Here is a 6,034-nt window from a genome sequence, read left to right on the forward strand (position 1 = left end):
TGTGGCGTTGATCTCCCGAGCGCGAGAGAGAGTCCGGAGGCTAATGCCCTCTGTGACCTCGATCAAAATAGTGCCACTGTCTGTCTCCCGCTTCTCGGTTCCACTTCTGCCCTCCCCCTCGCCTCACTCGCTCATCATGGCCGCCAACCTCCCCATTTTTCGGGGCCTTTTTAAGCCAGGTCGCGCCTCATTACACCCCCACTGCTCTCTTTTCTACACCTGTTTAACCGTTTCCTGATGCCTTCAAAGCGACCCCACAAGGGAGAAGGCGACCTCGCCTGCATTTTGTTGTGTGCGCGCAGATATGAAAGATAGCACCGCCCATTATCCAAACACAGCCTCGGTGACGGACATGGGAACCTCCATCAGATCTCAACAAATCTTTTCACAGAGCCCCGAAACCGGAGCTGTCTGCGCCGTTTCCCACTCGCTCCTCCACCGTTTCTGATCATCACCTGTCAGCTGGCACAAACGCCGGTCCTCACTAGGGGAGGGGGAGTCGTATTTGAGTTGGGGGGTGCGATGGGGGGTCAACCCAGGAATTAAGCTGTCATCGGCCACTGCGGCGGCCCACATTCACATCCAGATAATCGTCAACTCATGGTCCGATGCGGAGCTGTCTTGAGGTGATTGGGATGCACAAAGTATCGCTAAAAGCCTCTGCGAGGTCCACGCTGGGCTGTAAATTCAGCGCATCACAAGGAAAAGTGGGAATGTGGAGTTCATTTTACACTGTTGTCCTCTGCGCCTCAAGCTACTGCGTCAACCGAGTATGAAAACCGCATTGTGAAAGAACTACCGTATTTTCCGGATTATAAATCGCAGTTTCTTTTGTAGTTTGGCTGGGGGTGCGATTTATACTCTGGAGCGATTTATGGGTGAAATTATTAACACATTATTATATCATTTCACCTGTTATTTTCACATTAAACCACAAGAGGCCGCTCTAGACCTGTATTGATAAAACCACGATGAGTCTGATGTAAGCGACGTAGAAGAGGAAGCGCTGCATCTTCTACCTCCGGAGTTGGTGGAGTTGCTTTAAAGTGACACAGAGGATGAAGATTTCATTGAATTTTGTGATTTGGAGTGACATTGATGGTTTGGTGAACTTGTTAGCATGTTCTTTATGCCATAGTTATCTGAATAACTCTTAATATGTTACTTGAACATACCAGGCATGTTCTCAGTTCGTCGTTTATGCATCATGTAACGTTAGCATATTGTACACTTATTCAGCGTGTTGTTTTCTATTTTTTTTTTAAATTGCCTAGATGATGACATGTCAGTTCTTGGGGTTGGATTTTATCACATAAATTTCCCCCCAAAATGCGAATTATACTCCAGTGCAACTTATGTATGTTTTTTTGTTCTTTATTATGCATTTTATGGCTGGTGCGCCTTATAGTCCGGAAAATATGGTACAATACACTCATTTTTCTGCAACAAAAGACGCATATGGTTTATTATAACACTTCAGAACTTTGAAATAAAATGTATTCCTTTGCATTTGAATTTCGTTCTATGTCGATATACTACCCCGTACCCTCAACCACCCGTCGTTGAGGACTTGCACAGAGCAAGAAACAAGACAAGGGCACGGAAAATTCTCGTGACCCCCACCTTCCCCCCCAACACACACACACACACACACACACACACACACACACAATAGCTATCCAGCTCCTCCCCTCAGGTAACCGTTATTGAACCATGCACACCAAAACCAGCAAACATTCAAAGAGCTTCTGGCCCTCTTGCCATCAACTCCCGAGACAGTTGAGTCAAATACCATCATGTTTTCCCTGTGTCTATTTTGTTATGTCTTGTGTTGCTTGTTCTGTTTTTGCTTCCACACGCTTCTTGTCAGCCTGGCCTTTGCCTAGGAATCCAAGAACATATCTTTCCGCATTCTGACTCATAGAGACAGCAAAGGCTTTATTTGCTTGCAGTGCTTGCCTCTTCCACCTGCTTCAGGCCAGTGTCAGTGTTGACCTCCTCTTCTAAACAGGTCTTCCCTCCTCTGAGTCGTCCTGGACCTCGGCCTCGCGTGTCGGCCTCTGATCACGTTTGGAATTCCTGATGAAGCCCGTGGCTGTTGACGATGAGGTTGAGCTGAAAACAAATATAGGCCGCTTCCAAGCAAACAAGTGGCAGTGAGACGCGGACGGGATCAGATGGCCGTAAACACATGAAATGAATCCTTATGGCGAGCCAATTAGCATCTTTCTTATTTTACAATTCCCACCCAGCGAATGACCTATTTCGTCAGTGTATAGCCGAGCCATGTGTTCTACTTCTGGCCTCATCTGTCAGACACACGAGTTTCTTGACACACCAAATCACACACTCACGCTGTGTTATGAGTGCCATTTCTAATACGCTGTTGAAACTAAGATGTCAGGCGCCGGGATGGATTAAGATAAGAAAACCTTTATTAGTCTCGCAATGGAGAAATTCCCGATTCACAGCAGCAAAGTTATGAAAGGAAGAAGTAGAACAACAAAATATAGGAGCTGCTGGAAAGGCAGCCACTCATGCTGCGCCATGTTGAAGTCAAAATAACAAAAATAACACAACACAACACATAGGACACAGACAGTGGTGCAATCTTCACCACTTTTCTGCATACACGTTGTTCTCTGAAGCAGTTACAGTGCCTAGTTAACCCATTGCATATTTTTATTTTCCTTTTTTTTTACTCTGCTGTCTGCAATCAGGTCAGCCATTCAAACGATGATTTTCTGTTTGCTTATCTAGTTGAATGGAGGTTAAATATAAAATCACAATTGAAAAAGAAATCAATAGAATAACCGCATAACTTTAACTTACAGTTGGCTTTAATGGGAAATGCCATTGACAGGATGACAAATAGCATCTACGTGGCTGTTACAATACTACAATGTAACGTACATTTCAAATGAACGGTGCAGCAAAATTTGACAATTTAGTCATACTTGCAGGCATGTGTTCTTACAACCTTTACAAAAAGCGACTGTAATATACTGTCGCCTGGTGGCCAAGGGGTGCACACCAGAAGGAGGCACAATGAATGAATGAAGATACAGTGATCCCTCGTTATTTCGCGGTTCGTTTATCGCGGCTTAAGTGCTTTGCGGATTTTTTCAAACATATTCATTAAAAAAAAAAGATCATATACATGGAATACAGTATTGTATATGTTGCTCTATGTGACCTGCTGTTGTTTTGCAGCTTCTCGCGGACCGTTTGCAGACTTTTTGCGGACTTAAAAAAAAAAGTTTTTAATATGTTTATTGGTCGCTACTTCGCGGATTTTTGTTTATCGCGGGTGGTTTTGGTCCCCATTAACAGCGATAAACGAGGGATTACTGTACACAAACTGCTTAATAAATGTACATGGTCAATTATTCATATTCCCACAAAGATACTTACAATCCTCATTTACGTACTTTCTTGTATTTTTATTTGATTTTATTTTACAGTGATTAACTTCTTTCTGGAGCAGTATTTCCTGCAACCTTTCTTGAGCCCGTTTTGTAGACAAACAAAAAACAAAATAAAAATCTCAGCAGGGCAAAACGAAATGTCACATATAGCATGTGAATTTAAATTATGATTTAGTCTTAATTTACTCACAAATTGAGTGACCTCTTATGGAAAACATCACTGTAGAGTTGATGCTTTTTTTGGCTCAACTGTTTGACTGAGGATTATTTTCCATTACTGCTGTTTCCGTTAGAAATTTGATTTCCATTTCAGTCATTATCTGCATCTTCAACCATCCTCATGTTTGGCACGGGAGATTGCAGTGATTTTCTTCTCATTGCGCATCTCGGGCCACGCTCTGTTGAAGAAGACTATGTGCACCGTAGCACTCTGAGACTTTTAAAGGCCCACGAGTCACGACCCACTGCCGCTTTCAAGATGTCCCAGATAGAGCTGCTGCTATCTGATGCAGCTGAAACATCCACACTCGTCTAAAGCGCACAGTGGTGCTGGCATCACGAAACCCGTGAGAGTGAGGCAGTAATCTGACGCGCCGGTTTGAGCACAGGTGGGAAAGTGAAGCCCTCATCAAAGGCTCTACTGGGATTCAACCCTCAGTAAACGGTGATTACAAAAGCCAGAAAACTTGTTTTGGGGGTAGGGGATTGTTTTGTTGCACCTCAACAGAAGAGAAGTGTTTGGAGGTATTTGGGTCGAAATATTTTCTGTTTTGTAGAGCTCAAATGGGACACAAAAATTTGACATGTTGCTGACATAAAACCCTTCCATGTTCATTAGGGTGGTGGCTAGGGTGGTCTCCTGCAACTAATCTAAGTGGAGCAGGGAAAACATAATAGCACGTCATTGTTTATGAATGTAACCCAATACTTTCTCCTTGTCTACATATGTCTACGTGTGTGCATATGAGTCAAGGATGATGTGGACATAGTAATGATTTCTCCTCAAACAAGAACAATAAACTGTACAAGTAATCTCTTTCTCTTCCTCTGTCTCACTTTTTAATATTCCTTTATGTTTTAAAGAGTTTTGCTAAAGCTTGCCATTAAATTTTTTCTTATTTTTTTTTTTTAGCTTGCCATTAAAATAAGTCGGATGTTTCAATCATTTATTTAGTCGACAAGAGACAGGAGACATGGCTATGTGCTGCCCTCGTGTGGTTAGTATTTCTCACTGCACCACAGGTGCAGTCTCCACTCTTCCCGTTCTGGCTTCAAAGGCTGGAACAAAAGCAGGAGGTTCGAGAAAAAAATCGGTGGCTTTATTAGTCTTAATTATGCGATTGTACTCTGTTGTTCATCTTGTCTTCTTCTTTAAGAAAGACTTGATCTCCCCCGCCACCCCCGATCCCCCACAGGTCTGTTTTTAATATATAATTTTTAATATATATATATTGATCCCTCCATGGGGTGAAAATGATGCCATGTTGGTACCTGAGGAGCTTCTTATGATTTCCACCACTTGTCGTATTGCCTAATGACATTATTCTTTTTAAATTATCCATCCATCCATTTTCTAATCCCCTTATCCTCATGAGGGCCGCGGGCGTGCTGGAGCCTATCCCAGCTGTCTTCGGGCAGTAGGTGAGGTACACCCTGAACTGGTTGCCAGCCAAATACAGGGCACACATAGATAAACAACCATCCGCGCTAACACTCACACCGAAGGACAATTTTAGAGTGTTTTTGGAATGTTCCAACACGGTGGGAGAGGCAAGGAGGAGTGCTACCCAGATATTGACAAGGAACATTTCAAACTAAAATGATTTTAAAACGACCAGACCAAAAATTGACTGAGATTAAGCTGATCAAAACCAAAAACAACAGACCTAGAAACAGGACAGGACATGGTGCAACAGATGAAAAATCAGTCGTGCATGACCGTTTTTCGATTGTATGGGAGTATTTCACTTGCCATAAATTGTATTTGAGTGGAAAAAGACAGTTGTCTGTGTGTGGGTATTTCACTAGTGACTGTGCATGGAAAAACTGTTGTGTGTGTGTGTGAGAATGTTTCACTAGTGGATGTAACTGAGAAAAATCAGCTGTGTGTGTGTGACAGCGTTTCAGTACAGCATGTCAAAGTGTTTCACTTGTGTGCATGAAGGCAAAAACTACAACTGCATGAGAGCTTTTCAATTATGTGTATGAGAACATTTTAGTCACGTGTGAGAGCGCACGTGTTTAAAAGTGTACATGGACAAACATCAGTAATGTAATCCTCGTCGTTCCATTTATATTTTCAATAATTATATGCTTGTACGGGTAACTGTTTTGTTCAGCGCTTTGTTACAGCTGCAGCTGGTGTGTAAGCGCTATATAAATCAGGATGTATTGTATTGTGTTGGGGGCGGCCTGGTAGCCCGGTGGTTAGCACGTCGACTTCACAGTGCAGAGGTACTGGGTTCAATTCCAGTTTCGGCCTCCCTGTGTGGAGTTTGCATGTTCTCCCCGGGCCTGCGTGGGTCTGATTGATCACTCTAAATTGTCCCTAGGTGTGAGTGAGGGCGTGCATGGTTGTTCATCTTGGTGTGCCCTGTGATTGGCAG

This window comes from Hippocampus guttulatus, chromosome 12 (genome assembly GCF_054856545.1).
Source record: "Hippocampus guttulatus isolate MCC_2025c chromosome 12, RoL_Hgut_1.0, whole genome shotgun sequence".
In the NCBI taxonomy this organism is placed as follows: domain Eukaryota; kingdom Metazoa; phylum Chordata; class Actinopteri; order Syngnathiformes; family Syngnathidae; genus Hippocampus; species Hippocampus guttulatus.